General features: G+C 45.0%; 1 pseudogene; it reads left to right on the top strand.

The window, feature by feature from the left end:
* The first annotated feature begins 1,385 nt into the window (after positions 1–1,385).
* Positions 1,386–14,268, top strand: part of LOC120910520 — a 70,152-nt pseudogene continuing 57,269 nt past the window's right edge.

Genomic DNA, 14,268 nt, shown 5'->3' with positions numbered 1-14,268 from the left:
GCAGTGTACCGTCTCCAAGAGAGGAGAGAGGTGGTCAGAGTGCAGTTGCGGCTGTCATCATCCGGAGCCGGAGAAGTGGAAAAGGTGGGTGGAGCCAGGGTAACTGGTATGTGTCAGGGAACCGCGCAGCCCAAATGCAGGATATCTGGTGACCAGACGTCACTCGCTTGTTCTGGCACTGGGCTGCAGGAATTTAGCTATGATCGCGGGACTGCGGGACATCCGAGACGGTTGGGAGGTATGCTTACAGAATACTCCTTAATTACAGAGGAACACATATTTTATAGAGCTGAAAAACACGGCAGGTAAGCAATGTCCATACTCCATTTTTTTGTGCTTTTATCTGCAATTTTTTTAAATGGTTACAGGATCTGGTGATTCTTACTTTTTTGTTTTTTTTAACCATTGCAGTGTTATTTTATAATATTCCCATAGTGTAAATAGATGGGACTCCCTATTAAGGACTTTATTGTCAAGGTGGAGATCTTTTCCAATTATATTGAGTGGAACAAAAAGACAATTCATGGTGGGACACAGAGAGAGAAAGCTTGTGATTGTACAGGCACAGGAAGTGATACCACAATTGGGGAGGAAGTGATGTCAAGTGCAGACCAGAAGTGATATAAAGACAGGAAGTGAGGTGCTTTATGAGCAGGAAGTGATGTAGGGATGTAAACAGGAAGTTCCTGGTGAGAGGAGAGAGTTGTGAAGGGGGGAGAGAAGACGTTAGAGCTGGCAGCAGAGGAGGTAATAAGCTATTATTTTATATTTACACCCAGTAACCCCCATTATGTCCATCCTCTTCCTCCATAGTCACTGTGACATATTTTATCTCCAGCAGAAGCTGATACACACATATGGATTATATTATAAACTATCAAGAAATCTACCCTAAATATAGTGTCATACATTCAGCTACATGGACATATGATGAGCTCCTCACTAACTTAACCCCTATGCGCCGGCGGTACGCAAACATGCGGCCTCTCGGCAGGTGGGCCTTGGCACTGAGCGGCAGCGTATGTACGTACCAACTTGCAGACACAGCTGTGCCGAGAGCACATGACCTGCGCACTTGGGAGCTTGGGATTGGGAGCTTTCCGATCATGTGATCGCGGTGGCAGGCAATCTCAGCGGTCACATGATCATAAAACCCGCCTCCCGGCATCTGAAACCTCTTGAAGGACTGGGAGGCGCCGGCACAAAGGAGTTAATATTAATGTCAAATAAAAATACATACACAAGGGTCACTTCACTCACTTTTAGACGGAGGGTGTACAAAGAATCTCTACTTGTCTATGAGCTATAATGATTGTCAAAAACATTATATGATCTGTCTACAGAGATCAGAGTCTTTTATGGATTACATGATCACATCCGTGAGGATGGAGGCGGACCCGAAACACACGACTGAGAGGATATTGGACCTCACTCTGGAGATCATCTATCTTCTGACTGGAGAGGTGAGGAGGATTCTGGGAGGTCACATGATAATAATCCTTATCTCTATTAATAAAACAGACCTGAATTGGGAGTAGAGGAGGATTCTGGGAGGTCACGTGACATTATTCTTGCTCTTTCAATGCAGAGTGTTCCTTCAGTGAAGTCTGGTGACCATCTAACCATCACCGTGCCATCACCTCATTCCCTGAAACCCAAGAGAAACAATAACAAGAAGATTGTGGACATTGCCAACAAAATAATTCAGCTGCTGGCAGGAGAGGTGAGCGGTGCCGGGAATTCTGGGAAATTTTCCAGTAATAGACAAGGGATGTGTCTGGATGGTGACTGTATCATTGTGTGTGTCAGGTTCCTATAAGGTGTCAGGATGTCACAGCCTCTGTGGAGGAGTGGGAGTATTTAGAAGGACACGAGGATCTCTACAAGGATGTCATGGTGGAGAATCAGCCGCCCCTCACATCACCGGGTAAGAGGAGACTTTATTGTAAAGGAGAGAGCAGTACGGAGGCTCCACCTAGATCCCCCATCATCTGATAAACACATAGAAACAATGTATTCAGTCAGTGTGTGTGTTTCCTACAGATGGATCCAGTAATGGGAACCCACCAGAGAGATGTCCCCATCCTCTGTATTCCCGGGATTCCACACGGGAAGATCACATCATCTCACATAAGGTTGCTTTAAAAAATAGCATTCATTTAGACCTGTTTGGTAGCTATATTGTTACAGCTAATCCCATTTATATTGAATATTCAGGGTATAAACCAGAATGATTGTAATAATGCTGTTAAAGAAGAGATAAAAGAGGAAGAGGAGGAGGTCGATGTGATGGCAGAGTTTTTAGAAGGACACAAAGACCTCTTCAAGGACATCATGATGGAGCCATTCAGTGGCACAAACCCACCAGAGAGATGTCCCCATCCTCTGTACTCCAGGGATTCCACACAGGAAGGTCACACCATCCCTCACCATCATCAGGTAGGTGGACTCTGTGTATAGAACACAGAAGTGATTCTGAACTTTGTGAGATGACATTCTTCTATTTTCTGTGGGTCTTGGGTCCAGTCATATGACATCATGAGTCCTCTTCCTCCTTGTGTTTCTTAATTCAATCTTATTTTATTCATAAGAAGAAAAGGAAGAAACACATAGACAGATAGCGTCTCAAACATTACATACAGTGAAAACACTTACATCAGCAGTAAGCAACGTGTTTGACATAACAAACTCATGTCTAAGATACTTGAGAAATGGGAACGAGAGCATGTGTACGCGGACCACTACAAGGCCGTTCAATTAAACAATCCCCAAATATATAATATGAATATTAATTGCATCTACCAACCTCGTATCTGTGAGGGGGTCAGTGTTGCGCCGTATATGGCATATTAGGGGAGATAGTGCATGAATCTGCAGGCAAAATAAGACATGGGGTCACATAACGAATCAGGAATACTAAGTGGGTCGGGGCCATTATACGTTTAGCTCTATAGATTCCTAAGGAAGCATTTTGAGATCAAGAGAAGGAGAAGAAGCATGGGCAGACAAAGAGGGGGGTAGAGAGACAGGGGAAAAGGGTCAAGGGACAAGAATCACTCCATCATGGCGTCCTTGTGGTTCTTTATTAGGGGGTCATATTCCCATTGGCGTGGTGCTGGTCTTTGCTCCTGTGATTCCAATCCAGTGTGATCATGCGCCCTCCCCCCCAGTGGTTGGATCCCTGGCCCCTCTGGGCTCACAGGAAATGGTCATGTCATCTGTTCTAAAATAGACAGGACAGTAGACAGGATTTTTTTTTTTTTTCTGCTGAACACCTACAGATGTTGTTCCTCCCCCCCCCCCCCCCCAGTCTGTGATCGGACAGTTATAGCCCAACCCGGGAAAACTTAAATTATCCCTTGCAGTGGGACTCTGCCCGAGCTGCAAGGGTTAAGTGCTTGCTCATACCTTGTACACACGGTCGGACATTTGACTGCAAAAGTCCGCCGGAAGTCCGACGGAAAGAGGCCTGTCAGACTTCCGAAAAAAAAAAAGTCAGATGGAGGCTACACACGGCCGGACTTTCCTAGAAAAGAATCCTGTCTGACCTTTTTTGTCTCGAAAAATCCGGCCGTCCATGTGTACGAGGTATTATGTCTGGTATATGGAAAAGAAGATCTACCTACCTAATTCCCAGTCAATAGCTCTGCATTGGATGTGACGACGGCAAGAGACAGTCCACCATATACGTTGTGGAGCCGAGGATGGTTCGTAAAAGTGCTTCTCTCCTCTAAACTAAGTGAGCCGTTATCTCTTGCAGTGCGAATGTAGCCGGAGCTGCACTGATTTTTGTCTTTTATAACTGCCATAAGTTGACTTTAATTGATATTTCCAATATTTTTGGGGTTTAGGATGAAGAACGGATTAATATAAAAGCTGAGGTTAAAGAGGAAGAAGTAGAGACGTATGTGGGGGGTGATCAGCCATCCATGGAGGAGGTTGGGGAGATTATGAAGAGTGAACTGGATGACATTTCTCTACTTATCAACACAAGTAAGTATAAGCACTATGGAAGAAACGGGTTACAGTCTCACTTTACTTCTAAATAGGATTGTAGTTTCAGGAGAAATGTTGGATAATTATCAGCTCTTCCCATCATCCAAGTCCACATACTCGCAGTATAGCACGGCCCTGGTCCCAGCGTACAAGTAATTCAATATTCGTTTTACACCTTTCTGTTTACTTAAAGCGACCTCCAATCTGACGCAACACTCCATCAATTGCTTGTCTATACAAAGAAAGATTTAAAACTTTGTTTAAAGATAAATATTGAATTATTTTATGGTTGTGGTAGTGGGGGGGGTTACTTACACCCCCGGTGGCTTTCTAATGAATGTTCCAGTTCCTGGTGACACCTTCCCTTCGCCGCAAGGGCGCTCTGCAACTCCATTAGCTTCAATGGAAGGCAGGTGAGAAAGACCCCCTGATTTTTCCAAAAAAGTGAACCTATCTTGAAAACATCTTCATTCCTCAATTTAACGTCTTGTTCCCAACAAATGAGGAGGAGATACTGTACACCATATGAAAGGCCCATCTCCATTCCTCAATATAATGTCATGTTCCCAACAAATGAGGAGGAGATACTGTACACCATATGAAAGGTCCATCTCCATTCCTCAATATAACGTCATGTTCCCAACAAATGAGGAGGAGATACTGTACACCATATGAAAGGTCCATCTCCATTCCTCAATATACAGCGGAACCTTGGATTACGAGCATAATCCGTTCTAGGAGAATGCTCGTAATCCAAATACTCGCATATCAAAGCGAGTTTCCCCATTGAAGTCAATGGAAACTAAAATAACTTGTTCCGCATTGACTTCAATGGCATGCAATACCGCATGTGGCCAGAGGTGGGGGGGCGTCGGAGAGCCTCGTAAACACACGGAAAGCCCAGAGGACAGCTCGGCTGACCTTTGGGAACAGAGTATTTCTGAGCATTTCCGAATGGTGCAGTTCAGCTCCAGCGCGCCCCCCCCCCCCCTAACTCAGGCTAAACGCAGTACTGCACAACGCTGTGGCTTGAGTCCTGCTGGTTTTGCTAGACAACACTCACAAACCGAGTCAGAATTTTTAAAAATACAGCTCGTATTGCGAAACGCTCGTTAACCATGTTACTCACAATACAAGGTTCCACTGTATTGTCATGTTCCCAAAAAATGAGGAGGAGATACTGTACATCATATGAAAGGTCCATCTCCATTCCTCAATATAACGTCATGTTCCCAACAAATGAGGAGGAGATACTGTACACCATATGAAAGGTCCATCTCCATTCCTCAATATAATGTCATGTTCCCTACAAATGAGAAGGAGATACTGAGATTGCAGGCTTGGCTGGCTTAAATCAGGTTTGGTCTCCACCTAGAGACTGGCCACATTAATCACCTTGCAGGTGGACAGACAGACATGGAGAAGGCCATATGAAAGGCTCATCTCCTTTGTCAATATAACGTCATGTTCCCAACAAATGAGGAGGAGATACTTTTTTAGAATATTGCTCAGATTGGAGTCCATATATGATCTTCAAGTTTTATTTTATTTAAAATCCAGACAAATGCAGGCAATTCCATATAGTAACAAACCACAAACCTACTTTGGCTACTTAAGCCTCAGTCATAGCTATTTAATATTAAAGAATTTGCGGATCATATATGAACACTTTCCGATAGATTTTGGAGGGTGAAGAGGCTAACATTTAAACCTTGTTTTCCAACAGATGGATGTGATGTGAGGAATTCCTCGGAGAGACATCTTCTATTATCTGCTGATTGTAAGTCAGAAGATAATGTCATCACACAGGATCCTCCAGGAGGAAATCCAAATACACAAAATATACATCACAGACCTTCCTGTCCGGAGACATCAATGGATCCCTCTGATCAGGGGGAATCTTCTCATCAATCACATACTATGATTGTAAATATCCATGAAAGATTTTACACTGCAGATAGATTAACAGATCCTTCTAATCCCGAGGAATTTTCCTCACCCCATGAAGGAGATCACCAAGGTGACAATCTATTCTCATGTTCAGTGTGCGGGAAATGTTTCGCTCGGAAAGGAGCACTGATTTTACACCTGAGAATTCACACGGGGGAGCTTCCTTTCCCTCGTTCAGAGCGCAGCAAATGTTTTAAACGCACTCCTAGTGCACACCAGAGAATACGCACCGGTGAGCGTCCCTATTTATGTTCAGAGTGCGGGAAATCATTCATTACTAAAGGAGAGCTTGTTAGACACCAGAGATTTCACAGGGATGATCGTCCTTATTCATGTCCAGAGTGCAGGAAATCTTTCATTTTTAAAGCAGACCTTGTTAAACACCAGAGAACTCACACAGGGGATCGTCCTTATTTTTGTTCAGAGTGCGGGAAATCTTTCACTGAGAAAAGGACACTTGTTATACATCAGAGAAGTCACACGGGTGAGCGTCCATATTCGTGTTCAGAGTGCAGGAAAACGTTCACTGAGAAAAAGATACTTCTTGTACACCAGAGAATTCACACGGGTGAGCGTCCTTACTTATGTGCGGAGTGCGGGAAATGTTTCACTCAAAAAGGAAGCCTTGTTGAACATCAGAGAATTCACACAGGTGAACGTCCCTATTCATGTACAGAGTGCGGGAAATCTTTCACTTCGAATGGAAGCCTTCTGCAACACCAGAGACGTCACTCGGGTGAGCGTCCTTATTCATGTACTGAGTGCGGGAAATCTTTCACTCTGAAAGGAGTCCTTGTTGCACATCAGAGAAGACACAGAGCTGAGGACCCTTATTCATGTTCAGAGAGTGGGAAATCTTCAGAAAAGAAAGATGATCTTGTTCACACTGGTGAGCGCCCCTATTCGTGTTCAGAGTGCGGGAAATCCTTTGCTTCAAAAGGAGGCCTTGTGCAACACCGGAGAGGTCACATGGGCGAGAGTCCTTTTTCATGTATAGAGTGTGGAAAATCTTTCAGGCTGAAAGGAAACCTTGTTATACATAGGAGAATTCATACAGGTGAGCGTCCTTATTCGTGTACCGAGTGCGGGAAATCTTTCACACAGAAAGGACACCTTGTCAAGCATCAGGAAAGACACACCGCACAGCTGACGCAGAAAATTCACACGGGTGAGCGTCCTTATTCATGCACTGAGTGCGGAAAATCTTTCACTCAGAAACGGAACCTTGTTCGACATCAGAGAACACACACCGCACATCTTCCTCAGTGCGATCAAACCGCGGAAAGTGTTTTAGAGATACAAGAGGTCTAATTGGACATCAGAGGAAAAGCACCCACCACATATTTTTTTTTTTTTACTAACATAACTGTTTAGTTTATAGAACAACAGTAGAATGGAAATATTTTGTTATTGTTAGACTTGCCGGTGTTCTGTCCAGCTAGTTCCCCTATCGATATGGTTCCCTGCTTGACTGCGCAGGCGCAGACGAAGCCCACAGGAATCTCCGAACCTGATCAGCTGTACTTGGCGCATCTCGGCATCCAGGCTCATTCATTACCATCCCCGTGGACTTGGAGGATGTTAAAAAAAGAGCCAGGAGGCCAAACAAGCGCAGCGAGCCGTCCGAGCAAAGCGAGGACGTGAGGCTGACTGGCCACTTACAGCGACTTCCACGTCGCCCTGGACTTGTAGCTACAGCTAATCAGGTTCGGTGATTTCCGTCGGCTCGGATGGCGCCTGCGAAGTCAAGGGGTTGAGCCATATTGATAGGAGGAACCATATTGGCAGATCACCGGCTGCACAAGATTGTTGCGCAATTGCAGCAACTCCGCATTGCAGGACTCCGGATCAACTTTCTTTGCAAACATTCTGCAAATCTGCTACAAGTTCTGGTTCACGTATGTTGTGCAATAGTCCTCCCACCACTGGGGGCACTGTGTCTGAAATTTCATGCTGTAGACTTGCAGAGCTCTTGCTGTAGACTCGCCACTGCAACTTTGCTCTTGCTAGAGACTTGCTACGCCAATCTGCTTCAAATTGGAAAAGTGGCAACTAGAACTTGTGCTTAGGGTGACCACATTTCCAAGCTGCCATTTAGGGATGCATAGGATGCATTAACGTAAAAAAACTTTTACCTTTACAACCCCTTTAATGGGTCCGGAGATATTAAATTTTTAGCCGACTTCCACCCCCTTTGAAGCCAGTGTAAAATGTCTATTTTTCTGGGTACACATTTTGGTTTTCCCGGTCCCTTTGGAGGCACGGTACCGGGCGACCATAGGTCCTTCGGAGCCCAAACTATTTTTACCATGTAGCCCCGCTCTTCCTCTACCCTTGAACCGAGTGTGGGGACCGGAGAACGTAAGACCGGGGAGCACCGATTTTTCAAACCCGACCAACCCCTCCATAGACTCCCATGTTAAATTTTCAATTCTCGGTCAGGTTTGGGCAACCGGTCCAAAGTCGGGCCACAGGAGACCGATTTAACATTGGCGCCTATGGGGAAACAGGGTCAGCTTGGGACGCTATATCTCCACGGCCATTGGTGCCATTGAAGCCTAAAAAACCCTGCCCACAGCTCGCCGTGATCCTGGGAAAGGCCGCGAGCGGCGTCCGGCCTCGCGGCCTTTTCCCAGGATCGCTGCGGGCAGGATTTTTTAGGCAAGGCCCCGCCTTCAGCCTAGTCCACCACGATCCTGTCAAAAGGCCTAGGACGAAGCCGCGGCCTCGCCTAAAAAATCCTGCTCGCCGCGATCCTGGAAAAAGGCTGCGAGCGGCCTTTTCCCAGGATCACGGCGAGCTGCGAAGAGGATTCTTAGGCCAGGCCGCGGCTTCGGCCTAGTCCGCAGAGCGCCGACCAATGGGAAAAAAAAAATCGATTTGATCAAAATTTTTATCGATTTGCCCTCGATTCAAGATTCAAACCGATTTTTTTCCCAGCCCTAGTTCATTTATCTTCAAAGATTTCTTGAGGGAGATTGTTGATAAATATTTATGTCCCAAATGTCGGAGCCTCTCCAACTTGATCTGCAGGAGGGCCACAATATTCTCTCGGACCGTTAACCTGTACAAGATTCATTTTACACCTGTCCATCTACTCCAGAAGGGAAGTTGAATTGTCTTTATCCAGAGAATTAGTCCAAGCCTCGCTCTCAGTGTTCGTCACGTTGCTGTCCGTCAATGGAGGATGACCTGCTCTCTCCATGGGATCAGAGGCTGAACTGAGCTTTTTTCCATGTTCCAACCTGGAGAAGCAGACAAAATCCCCAGTCTTCAACATGGGTAGGAGGCAAGCCCCTAGTCCCCTCCAAAAGCCCCTGTCCCGGTTTGGTCTGTTACACTAACCCTTTATTTAAAGTGGTAGTAAATGTTTGTAAAAAAAATCTTCCAAAAAGTAGAGCTTCCCCTTTTGGGTGAAGTTCCGTTTTAAAGTGATTGTAAAGGCCAAAGTTTTTTTTTTTTTTTACCTTAGTGCATTCTTTGCACGTAGGTAAAAACCCTTCTATGTACATGAGTCTCCCCCACCAATCCTTACCTGAGCCCCCTTTGATCCAGATAGCCTCGGCTGCATGGGGACTCTCCTTCCTCTTTGGCTGAGGCAGCAGCGTGAACGTGAGCCAATGAAAGCGACTGGGGGGGGGGGGACGGGGGCCAAGCTTCTGTGTCTTAAGCCCCGTACACACGATCCGAAAACCGTACCAAAAATGCCGCTTTCGAAGCGATCGTTTTATTCTGCCGTACGAGAATTTTCGTGACTTTAGTAAACTCATCAGATTCGACGTGAGATTAGCATACAAAAAAAAACCAGACGATCATTCGTCCGATAATTGGACCGTGTGTACCGGGCATTATGGATGCGTAGAGCAGGGGCTCAGGAGTGAGTACACAGTGGTGCCCCTAGGGCAAGCAGCTTTCTCTGGGCGCACTGTTTAAAGAGGAGTAGCCAGGAGTGCCGGAGGGGGACCTGAAAAGAAGAGGATCGGAGCTGCTCTGTGCAAAACCATGAGTGATATGTTTGTTATTAAAAAAAAAAAAAATAATAATATCACTTTAAAGGTCCTGGTTCCTCTTATATCCATGCTGCTATATCCAACCCAGTTGCATATGTACAGATTGTAATGTATTCTATTCGATTCTGTGTGGCTGTCATTAATAAATAAAGATAAAAAAAAAAAAAAGTCTATTACCTCTGATTGAAGCACACAGTTTGTCTTTCTTGCATAGGCTGCAATTTCACAAGGAGACACCAAGCTCACATTGCACCTGGAAATAAGCGAATATATTTTTTTTTAAGGAGACTAAAGATGGCAACATTTTACAGATTTTCCACCACAGATATTACCATTTGACCCCCAAAAGTTTCACCCCCCCCCCCTTTCGTGACAGGCCATTTTGTTTTTGCGATATGGCACCAAGTTACAATTGCGCAGTCCTGCTATGCTGTACATAAATGAAATATATGTCCGTCCCCCCCCAAAAAATAGAGCTTTATTTTGGCGGTATTTGATCACCTCTGTGTTTTTTTTGTGTTTTTTCCACTATAAACAAAAAAAGACCGACAATTAAAAAAAAAAAATAATATATGTATATACCGTATTTTTCGGCGTATAAGACGACTTTTTGGATGCAAAAAAATGCATCCAAAGTCGGGGGTCGTCTTATACGCCGGTGACAGTCTCCGTGCTGCTGCGGGCATCCATGATTTGAAAGCCGCGCCTTCTTCTCAGACTGTCCTGTGATAGGCGGAACACAAATCTTCCCAGCAGCGCCTCTGTTCTGTGTTCCTCGGACGAGAGGACATCCGTGATAGGCGGAACACAGAACAGAGGCGTTGCTGGGAAGATTTGTGTTCCGCCTATCACAGGACAGTCTGAGGAGAAGGCGCGGCTTTCAAATCATGGATGCCCGCAGCAGCACGGAGACTGTCACCAGCCTGGAAGCCAGAAGCTGCAAAACGTGAGTGATGGCACAGTGGGGGAAAGTGAGACCAAAGTGATGGCACAGTGGGGCATGTAATGTAATGGCATAGTGAGATTTGAAAAAAGCCTGTTTCTGTCAGCGGTTGTTCCGGCTACCCCTCAGCTTCCAGAAAGACTAGTAGGAAGGGGGTAGTCTTATACGGTGAGTATACGCCGGCAAATACGGTATATATGTTTTGCTATAAAACATCCAAAAGAAAAGAAAAATAATAATTCTTTATAAATTTAGGCCAAAAAAGTACAAATTTAAAAAATGAGTGAGTTTGGGATGGAGGAACTTAACTGGCCTGCACAGAGTCCGGACCTCAACCCGATAGAACACCTTTGGGATGAATTAGACCGGAGACTGCGAGCCAGACCTTCTCATCCAACATCAGTGCCTGACCTCTCAAATGTGCTTCTGGAAGAATGATCAATCGTTCCCATAGACACACTCCTAAACCTTGTGGACAGCCTTCCAAGAAGAGGAAGAAAAATAGGAATATAAATGGTATAAAAATATTCCATAGTTTGGAGACGCGATAACTTTTGCGCAAACCAATTTCTATACGCTTATTGGGATTTTTTAACCAAAAATATGTAGCAGAACACATATTGGCCTAAATTGATGAAGAAATTCGATTTTTAGTTACATTTTTTTTTTTTTTATTGGATGTTTTATAACAGAAAGTACAATTTAATAAAAAAAAATCAAAATTGTTGCTGTTTTCTTGTTTAAAGCGCAAAAAATAAAAACGGCATAAAAATAAAAACGGCAGAGGTGATTAAATACCACCAAAATAAAGCTCTATTTGTGGGAAAAAAGGACGTCAATTTTATTTGGGTGCAGCGTCGAACGACCGCGCAATTGTCAGTTAAAATAACGCAATGCCGTATCGAAAAAAAGGCCAGGTCATTAAGGGGAAAAATCCTTCCGGGGCTGAAGTGGTTAAATTAAAAAAAGGTTGCGTGAAGCTGTGGACAGTGGAGCTCTAGTCGCAGCTATTTATTGTTCGATGCAATAAAGTTTAATAACAAAAAAAAAGGTGGAGTGGAGGACACGTGCTTCCTGTCAAACGCAGAGCTCCACTCGGCAGCCAGACCCCTCTCACAGGAAGTGATATAGAGACAGGAAGTGATATAGACCAGGAAGTGAGATTATGGTTTAATGAGGAAGTTCTTGGTTCGTTGGTGGAAAGTGGAGAAGAGACGTAGCTGGCAGCAGACGAGGTAATATGATATTATTTTAAAATAAAAACCCAGTAACCCTCACCCGTCATTAGGGTGACCACATTTCCAGACTACCATTCAGGGACACCCTCCCTTCCCACAAATCAGCTTGTGCTGTAACGAATCACAGCACAGTGATTGGACACAAGAGGCGAGATTTATGATTTCTCCAATCACAAGCAGGGGGCGGGGATTGTGCTCCTCCAGGCATTCCCGGCCAGGACAAGTACTGTCAGTGAGTAAAGCGGTGATGTGGCGCCCTTTTTTGGGGGCATCAGATTGGCCCGGGGGGGGTGGCTGTGTCAGTTTCATTCCGGGACACTGTATTGTCCTTGAATGAAGGTGCCCGGGACAGACTTGCAAAATGCGGGACTGTCCCGTGCAATCCGGGACACGTGGTCACCCTACGGTCGTCATGTCCATCTGCTTCCTCCATAGTCACTGTGACATCTTTTGTCTCCAACAGATGCTGACACACCTGTACATATATATGGACATATGATGCCTCCATAAGTAGAGCTTCCCCCTACCCTAAAAAGGAACCTCAGTCCTCTGTCCATTTGCTGAGCCCTTCCCCTCCAGCACCACCATTATGGCTCCTGAGAAGATGTGCCAAAGGGCTCTGCTCTGCCATCGGGTCGGCACATCTGCACAGGATATTTCCGACACAAGAAAGGGGACGTTTTTGGACTTCTTTGTCACCTATCTTTGTGCATGCGTAGGGAAACCACAATTCGTGTGTTGTAGGGAACCAAAGTAAACAAGCAGAGTCCAGAAGGAGGGAGGGGGTACTAGACCTCTTTCCCATCTAGGCGATAAATGAGGAAGTGCTGCTTTGCAGAACCATAAAATATATATACATACATACACACAATTTAAAGAGGAAGTAAAGACTCCTAAAAAAAAATAAACCCTTCAAGAAAAATGCATATTGAGCTAGTATGCAAAGCATATTAGCTCATTATAAGGTACTTACCTGAGATCGCAGCCCTCGTTCGCCTCCTCTGTCACCACCATTTCTACTTTGGAGTATTGCGGCTCCAGCGATTTGATTGGCCAAAGCCACGATGACGGCACGATCGCCTACAATAACGGCACGCTCAGTGCGCCTGCGCAGTTGTCTTCGGCATGCAGGCACCGTAGACATCGCTGCTGTCTTTTTCTGCAAATATCTCCTAAACCGTGTAGGTTTAGGAGATAGTTCTTGTACCTACAGGTAAGCCTTAATCTAGGCCTACCTGTAGGTAAAAGTGGTCTGTAAAGGTTTACAACCACTTTAAGGGGAGAGGAGTGAAGACATGAGGTTTAGGCTGAAGTTCCGCTTTAATAATAATTTTTATGATTTTTTTTTAAATGAATAATGCCTCGTACACACGATAATTTTTCGGCATGAAAAAAACGTTGTTTTTAAAAAATGTCATTTAAAATGATCGTGTGTGGGCTTCACATAATTTTTCGGGTTTTGAAAAACTACAATTTTTTTTTCCGAACATGCTGCATTTTTTAATGACCTTTTAAACAATGCCGTTTTTCGGGTTGTACAAACTGATCGTGTGTGGGCTAAAACGATGTTAAAGCGGTGGTTCACCCTAAATAACAAGTTTCTACCATGAAATCCAGCATACTAGCGTGAGCTACAGTATGCCTTTATTTATTTATTTTTGCGCCGTACTCACAGTTTAATCCCGTAGGGCGTTCCTATGCAGAGGGGAACATGATTAACGGCCGGCTATGGCGCGTCACGCTTCCCGAAAATAGCCAGAGTAGGACTTGGCTCTATACGGCGCCTGCGCACAGACTAGGAGCTGACTGCACAGGCGCCGTGAAGAGCCAAGTCCTATTTCGGCTATTTTCGGGAAGCGTGACGCGCCATAGCCGACCGTCACTCATGTTCCCCTCTGCGTAGGAATGCCTACTCCTCGCGGGGAGTCTGAAACTTAACTACGGGATTAAACTGTGAGTACGGCGCAAACAAATAAAATAAAGGCATACTGTAGCTCGCGCTAGTATGCTGGATGATATGGTAGAAAAAAAAGGGTGAACCCCCGCTTTAAAAACCCGCGCATGCTCAGAAGCAAGTTACTAGATGGGAGCGCTCCTTCTGGTAAAACTACCGTTTATAATGGAGTAAGCA

This window comes from Rana temporaria, chromosome 8 (assembly GCF_905171775.1).
Source record: "Rana temporaria chromosome 8, aRanTem1.1, whole genome shotgun sequence".
Classification (NCBI taxonomy): domain Eukaryota; kingdom Metazoa; phylum Chordata; class Amphibia; order Anura; family Ranidae; genus Rana; species Rana temporaria.
Note: the sequence above shows the minus strand (reverse complement) of the source record. Positions and strands in the feature narration are given on the sequence as shown.